Below are 26009 nucleotides of genomic sequence, written 5' to 3'. Positions count from 1 at the left end.
AATAGATACCCTTGAGCACTGCCAACCTCTTTTAAAAAAGAATTCTAACCCTCTTTTCCTCTGTCTCCTGGACTCATCCATTAATTTTCTGCCTTCTATTTTCGTTTCAGGTTTTGTCCCTACTGATTCTACCCTCAGGTCCCCATCCCCCTGCAAAACTAGTTTAAACCCTCCCCGACAGCACTCGCAAAACGTTCTGCAAGTAACCCAGTCCCGTCTCCGATCAGGTGCAACCAGTCCGGCCTGTACAGGTCCCATCTAATCCAAAGCTGGTCCCAATGTCCCTGGAATCTGAAGCTCTCCCTCCTGCACCATCTTCCCAGCCACACATTCATCTGTCTTCGTTTTCTATTTCTATACTCAGTTGTGCATGGCACTGGGAGTAATCCAGAAGTTACCACTTTGCGGTCCTGCTGGCCTATTTCTTCCCTCGCTCCATAAATTCTGACTGCAGGACGACATTCCTCTTTCTACCTTTGTCTTTGGTTCCGATGTGGACCATGACAGCTGGCTGTTCACCTTCTCCTTCAAGATGCTCTGCAGTCGCTCAGTGACATCCTTGTCCCTGGAACCAGACAAGCATGACACCATCCTCGATTCACGTCTGTGGCCACATAAACGCCTCCCTGTTCCCCTGACTATTGATCACTATGGCTCTTCCAGTCATCCCTCGACCCCGCTCTGCAGCTCAGCCACCCGTGTTGACACGGACTTGGCTCTGGCTGCACTCCCCAGGTGAAGCATCACTTTCCTCAGTAGTCTGAACTGAATACCTGTTGGAGAGTGAGATGCACTCAAGGGTTTGCAGCACTACCTGCCTGATTCTTTTGGACTGTCTGGGGATCACCCATTCCCTCTCTCCCTGCATAATTTTCAGCTGTTGGGTGACCACATCAAAAACATGCTAAAGCTGAATAAACTGGTGTATTAGAAGGAAGAATGTGCAGCGTTGATGGAAGAAGACAGGGAATGGGATTAGGTGAATTGCTCATTCGGAGAGGCGATGCAGACACGTCGGACTGAATAGTTCCTTTTGTGCTGTAATAACACAGTGATGGGGCATCTCAGATGGGTGTAATGGTGGAGAATGGGGGATCCGTGTTGGGAAAGGGAAGTTATCCTATGGGAACCGGAATCTTAGCAGGGACTCTCCGACAGCCTGTCAGGGTCGAAGGCATCCAGGAAGTATCCTCCCTGCCTCCTCCTCCTCCTGAGGTAGCCTGCGGATTCCTGGTGCCAATGCCTGTGTCCTCATGATGGTGATGATATGAAGGGTGCATCAGAACAGCATGAACTTGGACACCTGCTCCAGTGTGTACTGAAGGGCTCTCCCCGAGCGGTTCAGACGTCAGAAGCATTGCTTCATCACACCGATGGCCTGTTCCACCATGTTCCTGGTGACTTCATTGCTCACGTTATACACATGTTAATTGTGTGAGGTTGGTTGGTGGTGGGATGTGGTTTGGGGGTGTAGAAACACGAGCTGTGTCTAGAGGGGGTTTTCTTTGTCTCCGAGGAGTCGCATTCTGGTTCTGCATGGAGACCCGCAGTGTTGGGACTGGTTGACTGCTTCAGAATGAAGGTATGGTGGCTGCTGCCAGGATAGAGGACATTCACCAACATGATGGACTGGGCATGCTCTGACACCAACTGTGCATTAATGGAGTGAGAGTTCTTTCAGTTCCTGTACCTCTCCCCGTTGACATGGGGGGCCCCTCAGAGCCACGGACACCATCAGGATTCCCGCTATCCTGACAAAGCCATGGGATCTCACATCCTGCTTCTGCCTGCTGAGGGAGAAAATGATGACAAAGATGGCCACCCTCAACTCCCAGAATTATAAATGGACCATACACAGGCCTAGTAACTACTGGTCAGTTAGTTTAAAATCAGTTGTGAGGAAGGTTTTAGAAACAATAATCAGGGAAAAAGGACAACACACAGTTGGAGAGGTTGAGTTAATTAAGGAGTTTCAGCACGGATTTCTAAAAGGCAGATTATGCTTGACTAAGCGAATTGAATTTATTTCGATGATCAGAGATGGTTGTTGAAGGGAATGTGGTGGATGTTGTCGACATGGATTTTATGAAAGTATTTGATGGAGAACCAAACAAAAGTTTGGTTAACAAAATTGAAGCTCATGGAATAGCATCCAATTGGATCAAAATTTGTGCAAAGGAAAGCAAAAAGAGAAATGTGTTAAATGGTTGTTTTTCAGACTGGAAGATGGTAGACAGTGATTTTCCCCAAGGGTCAGTGTTAGGACCACAGTTTTTCTTTTGCTTTATATATAAGTGACATGGTTCTTGGAATACAAAGTAGAATTTCACAGTTTTCTGATGATACCAATCTTGGAGGAGTGGTAAACAGTGAGGACGTTACAAACTGCCTGCAACAGGATATAGATAGGCTAGCAGAATGGACAGAGAAGTGGCAGGTGGAATTTAATACAGAGGAGTGTGAGCTGATGCATTTTGTCAGAAGGAATAGGAAGGCAATATAGACTTAATGACACAGTTCTAAAGATTGTGCAGGAACAGAGGGACTTGTGGCTCCAAATGCATTGATCTGTGAAGGTGGCAGGACAAATTAGGAGAATGTTTGGCAAAACATATCAGATCTTGGGCTTCATCATGAGGGGCAAAGATGCAAAAGCAGGGAAATTATGCTGAAACTTTATAAAGATTTGGTTAGGCCCCAACTAGAGAACTATGCCCAGTTCTGGTCACCACACTCGGAAGGATGTGAAGGTCCCTGAGAGGGTGCGGAGAAGATTTACCAGAATGGTTCCAGGGATGGGGGTTTAGTTCCAAAGTGAGTTTGGAGAAGATGGAGTTGTTCTCCCTGGAGTAAAGGAATTTGAGAGAGATTTGATAGAGGTGTACAAGATTATGATAGGCTAAGATAAGATAGACAAGGAAAAACTGTTCCCATGAACTGATGAAACACGGACAGGGGACACAGATGGAAGCTTTTGGGTAAGAGATGTAGGGGAATATGAGGAAGAACTTTTTTACACAGTGGGTGGATGTTAATGAGCTGGAACTCACTGCCCATGAGGGTTGTGGAAGCCGAGACAATCAATGATTTCAAAAGGAAACTGAATGAAGTTAACTTACAGGTATATGAGGAATGAGCTGGGAGTGGCACTGACTGGATTACTCCAGCGAGAGATGGCCTCCTTTTGTGTTGTGCATGACTCTACGACTCCATTGATTTCTACGAGACTATGCTGTATGTGTCTACTTCTCCTGCCTGGGAAGAACCAGATATATAGACTTTCAATGAAACTGACCTTAACGGCCACTGACAGCTCCGTCCTCACCCTGGCGTGAGGCTACAGGTCGTGTTACAGGAGGTGACACAACTCTGCGACCACCTCCTTATTGAATCAGAGTCACCTCACACACTGCTCTTGGGTTAATTGTAGGTAGGAAAAGAGCTCTTGGAAAACCCGGGGTGGGTAGGGAAGAGTCCCTCCTCCATCTTTACAGAGCTTCCGCTCTCTGCAGTCTCTGCTCCATTTGTGGGTCATGTTACAGATACAGAGACACTGTAACTACAGTCCCCATACCTCTGACAGAGTTGAGTCACCAAATCCTCTGTCCTCCCTGAATGTCTGCAGCAGCTCACAACACAACCTCCAGAAACCCATCCACAACACCTGCACTGACTTTACAACAGCAGAAGTAAGTCAAAAGCCCCTCACCTGTAGGTCGGATGCCTGGTCCTTTTAAATAACACTAGAGGGGATTCATTGTGATGCTAAATGTATATTCAGCTGACAGTGACTAACACAAGCAGTCAGTGGTCATGCCGAGACCTGATTTCAAAGACGTACTCAAAGCTGTCTGGTTGGGACATTGAAGTCACATTCAAAACTATCCTCACATGAGTATCACAAACATAGTATGACACGCTGGAGCCCTGTCCAGCATGGGGCACTGTGCTGACCACTCGAGAGCCCTGTTCAGCATGGGGCACTGTGCTGACCATACTAGAGCCCTGTCCAGCATGAGGCACAGGGCTGACCATACTAGAGCCCTGTCCAGCATGGGGCACTGTGCTGACCACTCGAGAGCCCTGTTCAGCATGGGGCACTGTGCTGACCATACTAGAGCCCTGTCCAGCATGAGGCACAGGGCTGACCATACTAGAGCCCTGTCCAGCATGGGGCACTGTGCTGACCATACTAGAGCCCTGTCCAGCATGGGGCATTGTGCTGACCATACTAGAGCCCTGTCCAGCATGAGGCACTGTGCTGACCATACTAGAGCCCTGTCCAGCATGGGGAACTGTGCTGACCATACTAGAGCCCTGTCCAGCATGAGGCACTGGGCTGACCACACTAGAGCCCTGTCCAGCATGGGGCATTGTGCTGACCACTCTAGAGCCCTGTCCAGCATGGGGCACTGTGCTGACCACTCTAGAGCCCTGTCCAGCATGGGGCATTGTGCTGACCACTCTAGAGCCCTGTCCAGCATGGGGCTCTGTGCTGATAATACAAGAGCCCTGTCCAGCATGAGGCACTGTGCTGACCAGACTAGAGCCATGTCCAGCATGAGGCATTGTGCTGACCATACTAGAGCCCTGTCCAGCATGAGGCATTGTGCTGACCATACTAGAGCCCTGTCCAGCATGGGGCATTGTGCTGACCATACTAGAGCCCTGTCCAGCATGACGCACTGGGCTGACCGCACTCGAGCCCTGTCCAGCATGGGGCATTGTGCTGACCACTCTAGAGCCCTGTCCAGTATGGGGCTCTGTGCTGATAATACTAGAGCCCTGTCCAGCATGAGGCACAGTGCTGACCATACTAGAGCCCTGTCCAGCATGGGGCACTGTGCTGACCATACTAAAGCCCTGTCCAGCATGGGGCATTGTGCTGACCACACTAGAGCCCTGTCCAGCATGGGGCACTGTGCGGACCACACTAGAGCTCTGGCCAGCATGGGGCATTGTGCTGATAATACTCGAGCCCTGTCCAGCATGGGGCATTGTGCTGACCACAATAGAGCCCTTTCCAGCATGGGGCACTGTGCTGACCACACTAGAGCCCTGTCCAGCATGGGGCACCGTGCTGACCATACTAGAGCCCTGTCCAGCATGGGGCATTGTGCTGACCATACTAGAGCCCTGTCCAGCATGAGGCATTGAGCTGACCATACTAGAGCCCTGTCCAGCATGGGGCACTGTGCTGATAATACTAGAGACCTGTCCAGCATGGGGCACTGTGCTGACCACACTAGAGCTCTGTCCAGCATGGGGCATTGTGCTGATAATACTCGAGCCCTGTCCAGCATGGGGCACTGGGCTGACCACACTAGAGCCCTGTCCAGAATGGGGCATTGTGCTGACCACAATAGAGCCCTTTCCAGCATGGGGCACTGTGCTGACCACACTAGAGCCCTGTCCAGCATGGGGCACTGTGCTGATAATACTAGAGCCCTGTCCAGCATGGGGCACTGTGCTGACCATACTAGAGCCCTGTCCAGCATGGGGCACTGTGCTGACCATACTAGAGCTCTGTCCAGCATGGGGCACTGTGCTGACCATACTAGAGCCCTGTCCAGCATGGGGCATTGAGCTGATAATACTAGAGCCCTATCCAGCATGGGGCATTGTGCTGACCATACTAGAGTCCTGTCCAGCATGGGGCATTGTGCTGACCACACTAGAGTCCTGTCCAGCATGGGGCATTGTGCTGGTAATACTAGAGCCCTGTCCAGCATGGGGCACTGTGCTGACCACACTAGAGCCCTGTCCAGCATGGGGCATTGTGCTGATAATACTAGAGCTCTGTCCAGCATGGGGCACTGTGCTGACCACACTAGAGCCCTGTCCAGCATGAGGCATTGTGCTGACCATACTAGAGCCCTGTCCAGCATGAGGCATTGTGCTGACCATACTAGAGCCCTGTCCAGCATGGGGCATTGTGCTGACCATACTAGAGCCCTGTCCAGCATGACGCACTGGGCTGACCGCACTCAAGCCCTGTCCAGCATGGGGCATTGTGCTGACCACTCTAGAGCCCTGTCCAGTATGGGGCTCTGTGCTGATAATACTAGAGCCCTGTCCAGCATGAGGCACAGTGCTGACCATACTAGAGCCCTGTCCAGCATGGGGCACTGTGCTGACCATACTAAAGCCCTGTCCAGCATGGGGCATTGTGCTGACCACACTAGAGCCCTGTCCAGCATGGGGCACTGTGCGGACCACACTAGAGCTCTGGCCAGCATGGGGCATTGTGCTGATAATACTCGAGCCCTGTCCAGCATGGGGCATTGTGCTGACCACAATAGAGCCCTTTCCAGCATGGGGCACTGTGCTGACCACACTAGAGCCCTGTCCAGCATGGGGCACCGTGCTGACCATACTAGAGCCCTGTCCAGCATGGGGCATTGTGCTGACCATACTAGAGCCCTGTCCAGCATGAGGCATTGAGCTGACCATACTAGAGCCCTGTCCAGCATGGGGCACTGTGCTGATAATACTAGAGACCTGTCCAGCATGGGGCACTGTGCTGACCACACTAGAGCTCTGTCCAGCATGGGGCATTGTGCTGATAATACTCGAGCCCTGTCCAGCATGGGGCACTGGGCTGACCACACTAGAGCCCTGTCCAGAATGGGGCATTGTGCTGACCACAATAGAGCCCTTTCCAGCATGGGGCACTGTGCTGACCACACTAGAGCCCTGTCCAGCATGGGGCACTGTGCTGATAATACTAGAGCCCTGTCCAGCATGGGGCACTGTGCTGACCATACTAGAGCCCTGTCCAGCATGGGGCACTGTGCTGACCATACTAGAGCTCTGTCCAGCATGGGGCACTGTGCTGACCATACTAGAGCCCTGTCCAGCATGGGGCATTGAGCTGATAATACTAGAGCCCTGTCCAGCATGGGGCATTGTGCTGATAATACTAGAGCTCTGTCCAGCATGGGGCATTGTGCTGACCATACTAGAGTCCTGTCCAGCATGGGGCATTGTGCTGACCACACTAGAGTCCTGTCCAGCATGGGGCATTGTGCTGGTAATACTAGAGCCCTGTCCAGCATGGGGCACTGTGCTGACCACACTAGTGCCCTGTCCAGCATGGGGCATTGTGCTGATAATACTAGAGCTCTGTCCAGCATGGGGCACTGTGCTGACCACACTAGAGCCCTGTCCAGCATGGGGCATTGTGCTGGTAACACTAGAGCCCTGTCCAGCATGGGGCATTGTGCTGATAATACTAGAGCTCTGTCCAGCATGGGGCACTGTGCTGATAATACTAGAGCCCTGTCCAGCATGGGGCATTGAGCCGACCACACTAGAGTCCTGTCCAGCATGGGGCATTGTGCTGGTAATACTAGAGCCCTGTCCAGCATGGGGCATTGTGCTGACCATACTAGAGCCCTGTCCAGCATGGGGCATTTTGCTGACCATGCTAGAGCCCTGTCCAGCATGGGGCATTGTGCTGATCATACTAGAGCCTTGTCCAGCATGGGGCATTGTGCTGACCATACAAGAGCCCTGTCCAGCATGGGGCATTGTGCTGACCATACTAGAGACCTGTCCAGCATGGGGCATTGTGCTGACCATACTCGGGCCCTGTCCAGCATGGGGCATTGTGCTGACCACACTAGAGCCCTGTCCAGCATGGGGCATTGTGGTGACCATACTGGAGCCCTGTCCAGCATGGGGCATTGTGCTGACCATACTAGAGCTCTGTCCAGCATGGGGCATTGTGCTGACCATACTAGAGCTCTGTCCAGCATGGGGCATTGTGCTGACCATACTAAAGCCCTGTCCAGCATGGGGCATTGTGCTGACCATACTAGAGCCCTGTCCAGCATGGGGCATTGTGCTGACCATACTAGAGCTCTGTCCAGCATGGGGCATTTTGCTGACCATACTAGAGCTCTGTCCAGCATGGGGCACTGTGCTGACCATACTGGAGCCCTGTCCAGCATGGGGCATTGTGCTGACCATACTAGAGCTCTGTCCAGCATGGGGCACTGTGCTGACCATACTAGAGCCCTGTCCAGCATGGGGCACTGTGCTGACCATACAAGAGCCCTGTCCAGCATGGGGCACTGTGCTGACCATACTAGAGCCCTGTCCAGCATGGGGCATTGTGCTGACCATACTAGAGCTCTGTCCAGCATGGGGCACTGTGCTGACCATACTAGAGCCCTGGCCTGCATGGGGCATTGTGCTGCCCGTACTAGAGCTCTGTCCAGCATGGGGCACTGTGCTGACCATACTAGAGCTCTGTCCAGCATGGGGCATTGTGCTGACCATACTAGAGCTCTGTCCAGCATGGGGCATTGTGCTGACCATACTAGAGCCCTGTCCAGCATGAGGCATTGTGCTGACCATACTAGAGCCCTGTCCAGCATGAGGCATTGTGCTGACCATACTAGAGCCCTGTCCAGCATGGGGCATTGTGCTGACCATACTAGAGCCCTATCCAGCATGAGGCACTGTGCTGACCATACTAGATCCCTGTCCAGCATGAGGCATTGTGCTGACCATACTGAAGCCCTGTCCAGCATGGGGCATTGTGCTGACCATACTAGAGCCCTGTCCACAATGGGGCTCTGTGCTGATAATACTAGAGTCCTGTCCAGCATGACGCACTGGGCTGAACGCACTCGAGCCCTGTCCAGCATGGGGCATTGTGCTGACCACTCTAGAGCCCTGTCCAGTATGGGGCTCTGTGCTGATAATACTAGAGCCCTGTCCAGCATGAGGCACAGTGCTGACCATACTAGAGCCCTGTCCAGCATGGGGCACTGTGCTGACCATACTAAAGCCCTGTCCAGCATGGGGCATTGTGCTGACCACACTAGAGCCCTGTCCAGCATGGGGCACTGTGCGGACCACACTAGAGCTCTGTCCAGCATGGGGCATTGTGCTGATAATACTCGAGCCCTGTCCAGCATGGGGCACTGGGCTGACCACACTAGAGCCCTGTCCAGCATGGGGCATTGTGCTGACCACAATAGAGCCCTTTCCAGCATGGGGCACTGTGCTGACCACACTAGAGCCCTGTCCAGCATGGGGCACTGTGCTGACCATACTAGAGCCCTGTCCAGCATGGGGCATTGTGCTGACCACACTAGAGTCCTGTCCAGCATGGGGCATTGTGCTGGTAATACTAGAGCCCTGTCCAGCATGGGGCACTGTGCTGACCACACTAGAGCCCTGTCCAGCATGGGGCATTGTGCTGATAATACTAGAGCTCTGTCCAGCATGGGGCACTGTGCTGACCACACCAGAGCCCTGTCCAGCATGGGGCATTGTGCTGACCACACTAGAGTCCTGTCCAGCATGGGGCATTGTGCTGGTAATACTAGAGCCCTGTCCAGCATGGGGCACTGTGCTGACCACACTAGAGCCCTGTCCAGCATGGGCATTGTGCTGATAATACTAGAGCTCTGTCCAGCATGGGGCACTGTGCTGACCACACTAGAGCCCTGTCCAGCATGGGGCATTGTGCTGGTAATACTAGAGCCCTGTCCAGCATGGGGCATTGTGCTGATAATACTAGAGCTCTGTCCAGCATGGGGCACTGTGCTGATAATACTAGAGCCCTGTCCAGCATGGGGCATTGAGCTGACCACACTAGAGTCCTGTCCAGCATGGGGCATTGTGCTGGTAATACTAGAGCCCTGTCCAGCATGGGGCATAGTGCTGACCATACTAGAGCCCTGTCCGGCATGGGGCATTGTGCTGACCATACTAGAGCCCTGTCCAGCATGGGGCATTGTGCTGACCATACTAGAGCCTTGTCCAGCATGGGGCATTGTGCTGACCATACTAGAGCCCTGTCCAGCATGGGGCATTGTGCTGACCATACTAGAGACCTGTCCAGCATGGGGCATTGTGCTGACCATACTCGGGCCCTGTCCAGCATGGGGCATTGTGCTGACCACACTAGAGCCCTGTCCAGCATGGGGCATTGTGGTGACCATACTGGAGCCCTGTCCAGCATGGGGCATTGTGCTTACCATACTAGAGCTCTGTCCAGCATGGGGCACTGTGCTGACCATACTAGAGCTCTGTCCAGCATGGGGCATTGTGCTGACCATACTAAAGCCCTGTCCAGCATGGGGCATTGTGCTGACCATACTAGAGCCCTGTCCAGCATGGGGCATTGTGCTGACCATACTAGAGCTCTGTCCAGCATGGGGCATTTTGCTGACCATACTAGAGCTCTGTCCAGCATGGGGCACTGTGCTGACCATACTGGAGCCCTGTCCAGCATGGGGCATTGTGCTGACCATACTAGAGCTCTGTCCAGCATGGGGCACTGTGCTGACCATACTAGAGCCCTGTACAGCATGGGGCACTGTGCTGACCATACAAGAGCCCTGTCCAGCATGGGGCACTGTGCTGACCATACTAGAGCCCTGTCCAGCATGGGGCATTGTGCTGACCATACTAGAGCTCTGTCCAGCATGGGGCACTGTGCTGACCATACTAGAGCCCTGGCCTGCATGGGGCATTGTGCTGACCGTACTAGAGCTCTGTCCAGCATGGGGCACTGTGCTGACCATACTAGAGCCCTGTCCAGCATGGGGCATTGTGCTGACCATACTAGAGCCCTGTCCAGCATGAGGCATTGTGCTGACCATACTAGAGCCCTGTCCAGCATGAGGCATTGTGCTGACCATACTAGAGCCCTGTCCAGCATGGGGCATTGTGCTGACCATACTAGAGCCCTATCCAGCATGAGGCACTGTGCTGACCATACTAGATCCCTGTCCAGCATGAGGCATTGTGCTGACCATACTGAAGCCCTGTCCAGCATGGGGCATTGTGCTGACCATACTAGAGCCCTGTCCAGCATGGGGCTCTGTGCTGATAATACTAGAGCCCTGTCCAGCATGACGCACTGGGCTGACCGCACTCGAGCCCTGTCCAGCATGGGGCATTGTGCTGACCACTCTAGAGCCCTGTCCAGTATGGGGCTCAGTGCTGATAATACTGGAGCCCTGACCAGCATGAGGCACAGTGCTGACATTACTAGAGCCCTGTCCAGCATGGGGCACTGTGCTGACCATACTAAAGCCCTGTCCAGCATGGGGCATTGTGCTGACCACACTAGAGCCCTGTCCAGCATGGGGCACTGTGCGGACCACACTAGAGTTCTGTCCAGCATGGGGCATTGTGCTGATAATACTCGAGCCCTGTCCAGCATGGGGCACTGGGCTGACCACACTAGAGCCCTGTCCAGCATGGGGCATTGTGCTGACCACAATAGAGCCCTTTCCAGCATGGGGCACTGTGCTGACCACACTAGAGCCCTGTCCAGCATGGGGCACTGTGCTGACCATACTAGAGCCCTGTCCAGCATGGGGCATTGTGCTGACCATACTAGAGCCCTGTCCAGCATGGGGCATTGTGCTGACCATACTAGAGCCCTGTCCAGCATGGGGCACTGTGCTGATAATACTAGAGCCCTGTCCAGCATGGGGCACTGTGCTGACCACACTAGAGCTCTGTCCAGCATGGGGCATTGTGCTGATAATACTCGAGCCCTGTCCAGCATGGGGCACTGGGCTGACCACACTAGAGCCCTGCCCAGAATGGGGCATTGTGCTGACCACAATAGAGCCCTTTCCAGCATGGGGCACTGTGCTGACCACACTAGAGCCCTGTCCAGCATGGGGCACTGTGCTGACCATACTAGAGCCCTGTCCAGCATGGGGCATTGTGCTGACCATACTAGAGCCCTGTCCAGCATGGGGCACTGTGCTGATAATACTAGAGCCCTGTCCGGCATGGGGCACTGTGCTGACCATACTAGAGCCCTGTCCAGCATGGGGCACTGTGCTGACCATACTAGAGCTCTGTCCAGCATGGGGCACTGTGCTGATAATACTAGAGCCCTGTCCAGCATGGGGCACTGTGCTGATAATACTAGAGCCCTGTCCAGCATGGGGCATTGTGCTGACCATACTAGAGCCCTGTCCAGCATGGGGCACTGTGCTGATAATACTAGAGCCCTGTCCAGCATGGGGCATTGTGCTGACCATACTAGAGCCCTGTCCAGCATGGGGCATTGTGCTGACCATACTAGAGCCCTGTACAGCATGGGGAAATGTGCTGACCATACTAGAGCCCTGTCCAGCATGGGGCATTGAGCTGATAATACTAGAGCCCTGTCCAGCATGGAGCATTGTGCTGACCACACTAGAGTCCTGTCCAGCATGGGGCATTGTGCTTACCATACTAGAGCTCTGTCCAGCATGGGGCATTGTGCTGACCATACTAGAGCTCTGTCCAGCATGGGGCATTGTGCTGACCATACTAAAGCCCTGTCCAGCATGGGGCATTGTGCTGACCATACTAGAGCCCTGTCCAGCATGGGGCATTGTGCTGACCATACTAGAGCTCTGTCCAGCATGGGGCATTTTGCAGACCATGCTAGAGCTCTGTCCAGCATGGGGCACTGTGCTGACCATACTGGAGCCCTGTCCAGCATGGGGCATTGTGCTGACCATACTAGAGCTCTGTCCAGCATGGGGCACTGTGCTGACCATACTAGAGCCCTGTCCAGCATGGGGCACTGTGCTGACCATACAAGAGCCCTGTCCAGCATGGGGCACTGTGCTGACCATACTAGAGCCCTGTCCAGCATGGGGCATTGTGCTGACCATACTAGAGCTCTGTCCAGCATGGGGCACTGTGCTGACCATACTAGAGCCCTGTCCAGCATGGGGCATTGTGCTGACCATACTAGAGCTCTGTCCAGCATGGGGCATTGTGCTGACCATACTAGAGCCCTGTCCAGCATGAGGCATTGTGCTGACCATACTAGAGCCCTGTCCAGCATGAGGCATTGTGCTGACCATACTAGAGCCCTGTCCAGCATGGGGCATTGTGCTGACCATACTAGAGCCCTATCCAGCATGAGGCACTGTGCTGACCATACTAGATCCCTGTCCAGCATGAGGCATTGTGCTGACCATACTGAAGCCCTGTCCAGCATGGGGCATTGTGCTGACCATACTAGAGCCCTGTCCAGCATGGGGCTCTGTGCTGATAATACTAGAGCCCTGTCCAGCATGACGCACTGGGCTGACCGCACTCGAGCCCTGTCCAGCATGGGGCATTGTGCTGACCACTCTAGAGCCCTGTCCAGTATGGGGCTCTGTGCTGATAATACTAGTGCCCTGTCCAGCATGAGGCACAGTGCTGACATTACTAGAGCCCTGTCCAGCATGGGGCACTGTGCTAACCATACTAAAGCCCTGTCCAGCATGGGGCATTGTGCTGACCACACTAGAGCCCTGTCCAGCATGGGGCACTGTGCGGACCACACTAGAGCTCTGTCCAGCATGGGGCATTGTGCTGATAATACTCGAGCCCTGTCCAGCATGGGGCACTGGGCTGACCACACTAGAGCCCTGTCCAGCATGGGGCATTGTGCTGACCACAATAGAGCCCTTTCCAGCATGGGGCACTGTGCTGACCACACTAGAGCCCTGTCCAGCATGGGGCACTGTGCTGACCATACTAGAGCCCTGTCCAGCATGGGGCATTGTGCTGACCATACTAGAGCCCTGTCCAGCATGGGGCATTGTGCTGACCATACTAGAGCCCTGTCCAGCATGGGGCACTGTGCTGATAATACTAGAGCCCTGTCCAGCATGGGGCACTGTGCTGACCACACTAGAGCTCTGTCCAGCATGGGGCATTGTGCTGATAATACTCGAGCCCTGTCCAGCATGGGGCACTGGGCTGACCACACTAGAGCCCTGCCCAGAATGGGGCATTGTGCTGACCACAATAGAGCCCTTTCCAGCATGGGGCACTGTGCTGACCACACTAGAGCCCTGTCCAGCATGGGGCACTGTGCTGACCATACTAGAGCCCTGTCCAGCATGGGGCATTGTGCTGACCATACTAGAGCCCTGTCCAGCATGGGGCACTGTGCTGATAATACTAGAGCCCTGTCCAGCATGGGGCACTGTGCTGACCATACTAGAGCCCTGTCCAGCATGGGGCACTGTGCTGACCATACTAGAGCTCTGTCCAGCATGGGGCACTGTGCTGATAATACTAGAGCCCTGTCCAGCATGGGGCACTGTGCTGATAATACTAGAGCCCTGTCCAGCATGGGGCATTGTGCTGACCATACTAGAGCCCTGTCCAGCATGGGGCACTGTGCTGATAATACTAGAGCCCTGTCCAGCATGGGGCATTGTGCTGACCATACTAGAGCCCTGTCCAGCATGGGGCACTGTGCTGATAATACTAGAGCCCTGTCCAGCATGGGGCATTGTGCTGACCATACTAGAGCCCTGTCCAGCATGGGGCATTGTGCTGACCATACTAGAGCCCTGTACAGCATGGGGCATTGTGCTGACCATACTAGAGCCCTGTCCAGCATGGGGCATTGAGCTGATAATACTAGAGCCCTGTCCAGCATGGGGCATTGTGCTGACCACACTAGAGTCCTGTCCAGCATGGGGCATTGTGCTGACCACACTAGAGTCCTGTCCAGCATGGGGCATAGTACTGGTAATACTAGAGCCCTGTCCAGCATGGGGCACTGTGCTGACCACACTGGAGCCCTGTCCAGCATGGGACATTGTGCTGATAATACTAGAGCTCTGTCCAGCATGGGGCACTGTGCTGACCACACTAGAGCCCTGTCCAGCATGGGGCATTGTGCTGACCATACTAGAGCCCTGTCCAGCATGGGGCATTGTGCTGACCATACTAGAGCTCTGTCCAGCATGGGGCACTGTGCTGATAATACTAGAGCCCTGTCCAGCATGGGGCATTGAGCTGACCACACTAGAGTCCTGTCCAGCATGGGGCATTGTGCTGGTAATACTAGAGCCCTGTCCAGCATGGGGCATTGTGCTGACCATACTAGAGCCCTGTCCAGCATGGGGCATTGTGCTGACCATACTAGAGCCCTGTCCAGCATGGGACATTGTGCTGACCATACTAGAGCCTTGTCCAGCATGGGGCATTGTGCTGACCATACAAGAGCCCTGTCCAGCATGGGGCATTGTGCTGACCATACTAGAGACCTGTCCAGCATGGGGCATTGTGCTGACCATACTCGGGCCCTGTCCAGCATGGGGCATTGTGCTGGCCACACTAGAGCCCTGTCCAGCATGTGGCATTGTGGTGACCATACTGGAGCCCTGTCCAGCATGGGGCATTGTGCTGACCATACTAGAGCTCTGTCCAGCATGGGGCATTGTGCTGACCATACTAGAGCTCTGTCCAGCATGGGGCATTGTGCTGACCATACTAAAGCCCTGTCCAGCATGGGGCATTGTGCTGACCATACTAGAGCCCTGTCCAGCATAGGGCATTGTGCTGACCATACTAGAGCTCTGTCCAGCATGGGGCATTTTGCTGACCATACTAGAGCTCTGTCCAGCATGGGGCACTGTGCTGACCATACTGGAGCCCTGTCCAGCATGGGGCATTGTGCTGACCATACTAGAGCTCTGTCCAGCATGGGGCACTGTGCTGACCATACTAGAGCCCTGTCCAGCATGGGGCACTGTGCTGACCATACAAGAGCCCTGTCCAGCATGGGGCACTGTGCTGACCATACTAGAGCCCTGTCCAGCATGGGGCATTGTGCTGACCATACTAGAGCTCTGTCCAGCATGGGGCACTGTGCTGACCATACTAGAGCCCTGGCCTGCATGGGGCATTGTGCTGACCGTACTAGAGCTCTGTCCGGCATGGGGCACTGTGCTGACCATACTAGAGCCCTGTCCAGCATGGGGCATTGTGCTGACCATACTAGAGCTCTGTCCAGCATGGGGCATTGTGCTGACCATACTAGAGCCCTGACCAGCATGGGGCATTGCGCTGACCATACTAGAGCCCTGTCCAGCATGGGGCATTGTGCTGACCATACTAGAGCTCTGTCCAGCATGGGGCATTGTGCTGACCATGCTAGAGCTCTGTCCAGCATGGGGCATTGTGCTGACCAAAGTAGAGCCCTGTCCAGCATGGGGCATTGTGCTGACCAAACTAGAGCTCTGTCCAGCATGAGGCACTGTGCTGACCACACTAGAGCCCTGTCCAGCATGGGGCACTGTGCTGACCATACTAGATTTCTGTCCAGCATGGGGCACTGTGCTGACCACACTAGAGCCCTGTCCAGCATGGGGCATTGTGCTGACCATACTAGAGCCCTGTCCAGCATGGGGCACTGTGCTGACCACACTAGAGCCCTGTCCAGCATGGGGCATTGTGCTGACCATACTAGAGCCCTGTCCAGCATGGGGCACTGTGCTGACCACACTAGAGCCCTGTCTAGCATGGGGCATTGTGCTGACCATACTAGAGTTCTGTCCAGCATGGGGCACTGTGCTGACCACACTAGAGCCCTGTCCAGCATGGGGCATTGTGCTGACCCTACTAGAGCCCTGTCCAGCATGGGGCATTGTGCTGACCATACTAGAGCCCTGTCCAGCATGGGGCACTGTGCTGACCACACTAGTGCCCTGTCCAGCATGGGGCATTGTGCTGACCATACTCGAGCTCTGTCCAGCATGGGGCATTGTGCTGACCATACTAGAGCCCTGTCCAGCATGGGGCATTGTGCTGACCATATTAGAGTTCTGTCCAGCATGGGGCATTGTGCTGACCATACTAGAGCATTGTCCAGCATGGGGCATTGTGCTGATAATACTAGAGCTCTGTCCAGCATGGGGCACTTTGCTGACCATACTAGAGCTCTATCCAGCATGGGGCATTGTGCTGACCATACTAGAGCATTGTCCAGCATGGGCATTGTGCTGACCATACTCGAGCCCTGTCCAGCATGGGGCACTGTGCTGACCATAATAGAGCCCTGTCCAGCATGGGGCACTGTGCTGACCATACTAGAGCATTGTCCACCATTGGGCACTGTGCTGACCACACAAGTGTACTGCCCACCATGGGACACTGTGCTGACCACACTAGACGTGGCCGGCTGTGTGGTTCGCATCATTTTATGGGTCCCATCTTCTGCGCCCTGAGCAACAGTGGGTTCTGTGGAGTTGAAAATCGTGGCTAGGAACAGATACAGAGAGAAGGAAATTCACTTTAAAAAGAGAATTGAGAAAAGATTGAAGGCATATTATTTGCAGAAATATGGGAAATGCTCAAGGGAATGGGACTAATGGAGTGGTGAGGCCATGGAGTGATTCAGACTCAAGAATGAGAATATTAAAATTAAGGTGCTGCCAGACCGGGAGCCAATGTAGATCAGTGAGCACAGGGGTGATGGGTGATCGGGATTTGGTGTGAGTTAGGATACAGGCATCAGAGTTCTGGATGGGCTGTGGTTTATGGAGGTTTATAACTGGGAGGGTGACCAGGAGAGATTCGGAATAGTCAAGTGTGGATTTAACAAAGGCACATGTGAGGGTTTATGCAGCAGATGGGCTGAGGCAGAAGTGGAGACGGGTGATATTACTCAGGTGGTAGTAGGCAGGGTTGCTGATGGAGAGAATTTGGAGATGAACTCAAGTAAGGTAAAAATAGAACACAGAGGTTGTAAACTGTCTGGTTCAGCCTCAGGATCGGGTATGTGGTTCACAGATAGGGGATGGAGTTTGTGATGGAGACCAATGGACCAATGACACTGGCTTCTCTCTTCCCACAATTTACGTTCCAGAACAGTATTTCAGTAAACAGGGTTTACAGATCTCCTAGCTGGAAATAGAGACAGTATCAGCAGCAAAGAGGAGAGAGTAAATTACAAGAACTGAAATACCGTTCGCAGTGGTTTATACAGCTGATTTCTGGAGATAGAGATTCAGCAGAAATAACAACAGCAGAAAGGAGGGCAGAGAAAATTACAGGAGCAGTAATGCAGTTAAACATGGTTAATCAAGGTAATTACTGGAGATATTCACCGGGATTAACAACAGCAGCAAGGCGGTGAGAGTAAGTTACAGGAATATAATACAGTTAAACATGGTTTAAGGAATAAATACCTGGAAACAGATACTAACCAGGGACACCAACAAGACCGAGGATGGGATAATAAATGTATTGAGCAATCCGAAGTGCGAGGTAGATGCGAAAGTCTAACGAGAACCGATCATAATGTGTAGAAAGATCGTGAAGTTCTGAGGATAAACTCTTACTCATTGTTGTAACATTCCAATCTATTGTTCTCAGATTCTGACACATTGTTCTCAGATTCTGACCCATTGTTCTCAGATTCTGACCCATTGTTCTCAGACTCTGACCCATTGTTCTCAGATTCTGACCCATTGTTCTCAGACTCTGACCCATTGTTCTCAGATTCTGACCCATTGTTCTCAGACTCTGACCCATTGTTCTCAGATTCTGACCCATTGTTCTCAGATTCTGACCCATTGTTCTCAGACTCTGACCCATTGTTCTCAGACTCTGTCCCATTGTTCTCAGATTCTGACCCATTGTTCTCAGACTCTGACCCATTGTTCTCAGATTCTGACCCATTGTTCTCAGATTCTGACCCATTGTTCTCAGACTCTGACCCATTGTTCTCAGACTCTGTCCCATTGTTCTCAGATTCTGACCCATTGTTCTCAGACTCTGACCCATTGTTCTCAGATTCTGACCCATTGTTCTCAGATTCTGACCTATTGTTCTCAGATTCTGACCCATTGTTCTCAGATTCTGACCCATTGTTCTCAGACTCTGACCCATTGTTCTCAGACTCTGACCCATTGTTCTCAGATTCTGACCCATTGTTCTCAGACTCTGTCCCTTTGTTCTCAGATTCTGATCTATCCTCTCCCTCTCTCTGGAGCCGCTGATCCCTGTGAGTGCCGGGCGTGATGCTCCCGCTGACAGTATGGGATAACACATCGAAAGGAGTCCCATATTAATAGAAGAGGGAAACCCTCCTGTGACACAATCAGGGTCCATGGAGACTGACATTAATTACAGCCACTGAACAAACAGTTTCAGTTAACACCTTTCTATCCAACACCTTTTTGTACCACAATAAACTGGAACTCTTACCCAGTCTGAATGGATGTTTTGGGGTTTCTGAGGGAAGGAATGGTGGAAATAGCAGAGGCACTGGCCAGAATCTTCCAATCCTCCTTGGATATGGGTGTGATGACAGAGGATTGGAGGATTGTAAATCTTACATCCTGTTTAAAAAAGGAGATATGCGACAAATGCTGTAATTACTGACTAGTCAGACTAGTGTCACGACTGGGGACATTTGTAGACGTGACAACCCAAGAGAAAAATACTTGTTGCTTGGAAAAACATTGGATAGTAAATGGTTAGCAACCTGGATATGCTAAAGACTATTGATGTCTGGCAAACAACAACAACAACAACAATTTATATTTAGATATTGCCTTTAATGTTATAAAAAATCCCAAGGTGCTTCACAGGAGCATTATGAAGCAAAGTGCGAACTGAGATACAACAGGAGATATTAGGTCAAAGGACCAACAGGTTAGCCAAAGAGGAAGGTTACAAGGAATGTCTTAAAGGAGGAAAGTGAGATGGAGAGATGCAGAGGCGGAGATGTGTAGGGAGGATACTGCAGCTTGGGCCCCGGCAGCTGAAGGCACGGTCGCCAGTGGTGCAGTGATTAAAATAACGGATGTAAAAGAGGCCAGAATTAGAGGAGCACAGATGTCTCGATGGGTTCTGGAGCTGGAGGAGATTACAGAGATAGGGAGGGACGAGGCCATTGAGAGATATGACAACAAGGATGAGAATTTTAAAATCAAGATATTGCTTGATTGGGAGCCAATGTCGGTCAGTGTCATATAAACGGGACTTGGTGTGAGCTAAGACATGGGCAGCAGAGTTTTGGATGACCTCATGTTTACAGAGAGTAGATGTGGGAGATCAGCCAGGAGTGAGTTGGAATAGTCACATCGAGAGGTGACGAAGTTATAAATGAGGTTTCAGCAGCAGATGGGCTGAGACAGGGGTGAAGTCAGGCGATGTTACTGAGGTGGAAATAGGCGGTTGTAATTCTACCCTGAAAATGAGGTTAAAGCTCATGTTGTGATGAAATGTGACACCAAGGATGTAAACATATTGTCTCAATCTCAGACTGTCACCAGGAAGAGGGATGGAATCAATAGCAAGGGAACAGAGTTGGAGTGGGGAGTTAAAACAATGGCTTCAGTCTTCCCAATATTTAATTGGAGGAAATTTCTGCTCATCCAATACTGGATGTCGGATAATCAGTCTGATAATTTAACAACAGTGGAGGAGTGGAGAGAGGTGGTGGTGAGGTAAACTTGATGGAGTTCTTTGATAAAACAATGGAGAAGGTTGATGAGGGTGGTGTGATTGAAGTTATATATATGGACTTTCAAAAGGTGTTCGATCAAGTGACATTCAATAGACAGGTTAGGAAAACTGAACACTATGGATTAAAGGTACAGTGAAAGTGTGGATATAACATTGGCTAAGGAACAGTAAACAGAGAGAAGTGGTGAAAGGTTGTTGTTCAGACTCAATGGGAGTATACAGTGGTGTTCCCCTGGGCTCAATATTAGGACCACTGCTCTTTTTGCTCTTGGAAACCCAGGGTGGGTAGGGCAGAGGCCATTCCTCCTCTTTCTTTCCAGAGCTTTCACTCTCTCTGCAGCTTCTGCTCCATTTGTTGATCATGTTACAGACACAGCGACACTGTAACTACAGTCCCCATTCATCGTACAGAGTTGTGTCACCAAGTCCTCTCTCCTCCCTGAATGTCTGCAGCAGCTCATAACACAACCTCCAGAAAAGGCGGCACAGTGGCGCAGTGGTTAGCACCGCAGCCTCACAGTTTCAGGGACCCGGGTTCGATTCCGGGTACTGCCTGTGTGGAGTTTGCAAGTTCTCCCTGTGTCTGCGTGGGTTTTCTCCGGGTGCTCCGGTTTCCTCTCACAAGCCAAAAGACTTGCAGGTTGATAGGTAAATTGGCCATTATAAATTGTCACTAGTATAGGCAGTTGGTAGGGAAATATAGGGACAGGTGGGGATGTTTGGTAGGAATATGGGATTAGTGTAGGATTAGTATAAATGGGTGGTTGATGTTCGGCACAGACTCGGTGGGCCGAAGGGCCTGTTTCAGTGCTGTATCTCTAATCTAAAAAAATCTAATCTAAAACCATCCACAGCACCTCCACTAACTTTGTAATAACAGAAGTAAGTCAAAAGCCCCTCAGCTGCAAGTTGGACGCCTGGTCCTTTTAACTAACACTAGAGGGGGATCCTCGTGCTGCTGAATGTATGTTCAGCTGAGAGTGACTAACACAGGTGGTCAGTATACATGCAAGGACCAAGTATCAAAGACGTACATCAAAGTTGCTGAAATGGCTGATCGACTTCATATTCAGACCTCTCCTCACACTACAGACACACACACGTTACACCGACACGAGCACCCCGGCCAGCCTGGGTGTCCTGTACAATGTGCTGGATGTGACCGGCAGTGCAGCTCACACCATTTTATGGATCCAAGCTTCCACAGCATGAGTGCAGCAGGAGAGATGAAATGTGTGGTCAGGAAAACCACACTGTGGCTGTCTGGATACAAAATTGTCTGGCCCATAGAAGACAGAGGGTGTTAGTAGATGGAAAGTATTCAGCATGGAGCTCGGTGACCAGTGGTGTTCTGCAAGGATCTGTTCTGGGACCTCTGCTCTTTGTGATTTTTATAAATGACTTGGATGAGGAAGTGGAAGGCTGGGTTAGCAAGTTTGCCGATGACACGAAGGTTGCTAGAGTTGTGGATAGTGTGTAAGGCTGTTGTAGGTTGCAACGGGACATTGACAGGATGCAGAGCTGGGCCGAGAAGTGGCAGATGGAGTTCAACCTGGAAAAGTGTGAAGTGATTCATTTTGGTAGGTCGAATTTGAATGCAGAATACAGGCTTAAAGACAGGGTTTTTGGTAATGTGGAGGAACAGAGGGATCTTGGGGTCCATGTCCATAGATCGCTCAAGGTTGCCACCCAAGTTGATAGGGTTGTTAAGAAGGCGTATGGTGTCTTGGCTTTCATTAACAGGGGGATTGAGTTTAAGGGCTGCGAGGTTATGCTGCAGCTCTATAAGGTCCTGGTTCGACCACACTTGGAATATTGTGTTCAGTTCTGGTCGCCTCATTATAGGAAGGGTATGGAAGCTTTAGAGAGGGTGCAGAGGAGATTTACCAGGATGCTGCCTGGACTGGAGGGCATGTCTTATGAAGAAAGATTGAGGGAGCTAGGGCTTTTCTCATTGGAGCGAAGAAGGATGAGAGGTGACTTGATAGAGGGGTACAAGATGATGAGAGGCATAGATAGAGTGGATAGCCAGAGACTTTTTCCCAGGGTGGAAAGGGCTATCACCAGGGGGCATAATTTTAAGGTGACTGGAGGAAGGTTTCGGGGAGATGTCAGAGGTAGGTTCTTTACACAGAGAGTGGTGGGTGCGTGGAATGCGCTGCCAGTGGTGGTAGTAGAAGCAGATACATTAGGGACATTTAAGCGACTCTTGGATCGGTACATGGATGATAGTAGATTGAAGGGTAGGTAGTTAGTTTGATCTTAGAGTAGGTTAAAGGTTCGGCACAACATCGTGGGCCGAAGGGCCTGTACTGTGCTGTACTGTTCTATGCTCTATGTTCTATGTTATATGAAGAGTGACAGAAGGAAAGAAAGTCACTTTTAAGCGGGAATTGGAAAAAATATTTTTAAGATGAACAAGTTTCAGGAACATTGGAAATGAACAGGGGATTGGGATAGTCAGAGGGGTGAGGACATGGAGGGATTTGATCACATGAGTGATAATATTAAAATTGAGGTGTTACTGGACCAAGAGCCAATGTAGGTCAGTGAGCACAGGGATATTGGGTGAACAGAATTTGGTGCAAATTAGAAGATGGCAGCAGAGTTTTGGATGACCACAGGTTACAGAGAGTAGGATGTGGGAGACCAGCCAGGAGTGTGTTAGAATAGTCAAGTCTCGAGATAAAAAAGGCATGGATGAGGTTTTTAGCAGCAGATGAATTGAGCTCTCTCTCTCTCTCGTTCTTTCTCTCTCTGTCGGCCTCATTTGCTCTGTCCCACACTCAGAATCTTATAAGTTTCAATCAAGTCGCCTCTTACTCTTCTAAACTCCAGCTGACATAAGCCTAGCCTGTCCAGCCTTTCCTCATTAGAGAACACCCCCATTCCAGGCATTAGTCTAGTAAACCATCTCTGAACTGCTTCGAATGCATTTCCACCTGTCCGTAAATGAGGAGACCAATACTGTACACAGTATTCCAGAAGTGGTCTCCCTATATAACTGAAACATAACCTCCCTACATTTGTATTCAATTCCTCCTGCATTGGACGATAACATTCTATTAGTTTTCCTAACTACTTTCAATGCCTACATATTAACCTTTTACAATTCATGCACAAGGACTCTCAGTTCCCCCTGGATGGTAGAGCTCTGAAATCTCTCACCATTGTGATTATATGCTTAATTTTTATTCTTCCTGCCAAAATGGACAATTTCATATTTTCCCACATTATACTCCATTTACCAGATCTTTGCCCAATCACTCAATCTATCTACCCCTTTGTGGTTCACTTGTGTCCACGTCACAACATACTGTCTGACCGACGTTTCTGTCATCAGCAAATTTAGCAAACATACCTTTGGCCCCTTCATCCAAGTGATTTATATAAATTGTAAAGAGCTAAGGCACCCGCACTGATCCCTGTGACACACCACTCGTTACATCTTGCCAAACAGAAAATGATCCATTTAAGCCTACTCTCTGTTTCCTGTTAGCTAGCCAATCTTCTATCTAAGCCAATAGGTTGCCCCCTACACCATGAGCTTTTATATTCCACAATGAACTTTGATGCGGCACATTATGAAATCCCTTCTGGAAATCTAAGTACAGTACATCCACCAGTTCCCCTTTATCCACAGCACCTGTTACTTCTTCAAAGAACTTCAATAAATTGGTTAAACATGGTTTCCGTTTCACAAAAGCATGTTGACTCTGCCTGATCACCTTGAATTATTCTGTGTGTCCTGCTATAACGTCTTTACTAATAGCTTCTTACATTTGATCCATAGCCAGAAAGCCTTTCTCACCTGCCACAGGCCGTATGTCCACTATGTCTATTCTGCTTTTGTGCTGTATTTGAACTGTTACTCCTCGATAAACTGCTTGTGACCCTTCGATCTCCTTTTGGTTAATCTGTGACCCTGGATCAGATCTTACATTGGTGTAGGAGAGGGAACACAGCTCATGTCAAAGTCCTGCCTCCCTTTTATATGATCCTGTATAATGGACAGGGACTACTGGGCAGTAATGTGCTCAAAGGTTATCAGCAGTAATTGATTATCCCTATATTTGTATATTGTAGAACATTAAAACATGCCCGTACTCTGGTGTCCAGTGCACCCTCAATATTCATGATTAAAATATCAGAGGAGTGGGAACCAGACAGCTCTGATCACCCTGAGGTACAGGTGATTCTCGAGTCGGTGTCGAGTGTATCCACAACCCATAAAGATGACTGTGCAAGCATGAGCTGACCCGAAGAAATTAACTGACCATTGCATGATCCATGAAGCAGTATTCATACCGAGCTGAGATTATATCATACATTCCAGACACTATCAATCATTGTTATACCAGGGTGTAGTTCACGAAGCCATGTTCCCTTCTAACTGCCCGATTTGACTGGTTGGAAAACCGGATGGCAGTTGGTGACTGACTATTGACCACCACAAACTCAATTCAGTCAACCCTGCGTGAACCCGGTTGTCTGATAGACACCCACCCTACTCTCCCGGATTCTCAGTGGCAGGGCTGTCTTCTCTACCCTGGATATCTCTAATGTTTATTGGAGTATCTCAGTAAAACTAGAGAAACAAATTAAATTCATATTCACTTCTGAGGACCAGAGGTACTCCTGGACATGTCTGTCACAAGGGGTTCCACAATAACCCCACTATTTTCAACAAACGTGTAGCCGGGTCCCTTCTGAGCTTTTCACAGTCTTCCTGCTCGCTGCAATATGTCGATGATCTTCTCATCACCGTGTCCACATATTTAACCCTTTTACAGGAACTACTGCAGTGACTTTGGGAGCTGGACTAAAAGACCATCCACGTAAGGCCCAGCTGGTGCAAGACCGTGTCACCTTTCTGCGTGCCCAGATCAGATCATCCTGCATCAGCCCACACCAGCATCAGGCCGAGACCATCCAGTTTCTACCCCTGTCCACCACAAAGTCCTGCCCTGTGTCCTATCCTCAGGCTGGTGGGGTTTCAGTGGACCCCCATCCAGTGTCTACCCCTGTTCACCTCAAAGTCCTGCCCTGTGTCCTATCCTCAGACTGGTGGGGTATCAGCAGACCCTCATCCAGTATCTACCCCTGTCCACCTCAAAGACTACCCTGTGTCCTATCCTCAGGCTGGTGGGGTATCAGTGGACCCTCATCCCTCGATTTGCAGAGACTGTGACTCCTCTTTATGAACTAACTAATGGTGATGATGACCAGGTTTAATCTGGTTGGACTGAAGAGAGCATAGAAGCAGCAACACAATTGAAGAAATCTGTCGCCCAGGCAACGTGTCTTATCTCACCTAACCCTGACAAGACTTTCAACATGGAGGTGGTGGACACAGTGAAAAGCCTGACTGCTGTCCTATGTAGAGAAAACGAGGAGAAATCACTCCCCATTGTGAATGAATCCAGAATTGTCAGTGGGACTGAACTGATTTATTCTGTTTGTGAAGGACATTTGATAACCACATTCTGGGACATCAAACATTTCACTTACATCACGGGGTTCCACAGGGTGATACTGCCCAGTCCATTATAAACTTTCCCAGTATAGGGCGGCACAGTGGTGCAGTGGTTGGCACCGCAGCCTCACAGCTCCAGTGACCCGGGTTCAATTCTAGGTACTGCCTGTGTGGAGTTTGCTAGTTCTCCCTGTGTTTGCGTGGGTTTCCTCCGGGTGCTCCGGTTTCGACCCACATGCCAAAGACATGCAGGTTGATCGGTAAATTGGCCATTAGCAAT

The sequence above is a fragment of the Heterodontus francisci genome, unplaced genomic scaffold (genome assembly GCF_036365525.1).
Source record: "Heterodontus francisci isolate sHetFra1 unplaced genomic scaffold, sHetFra1.hap1 HAP1_SCAFFOLD_148, whole genome shotgun sequence".
NCBI lineage: Eukaryota > Metazoa > Chordata > Chondrichthyes > Heterodontiformes > Heterodontidae > Heterodontus > Heterodontus francisci.
This window is presented reverse-complemented; position numbering follows the sequence as displayed.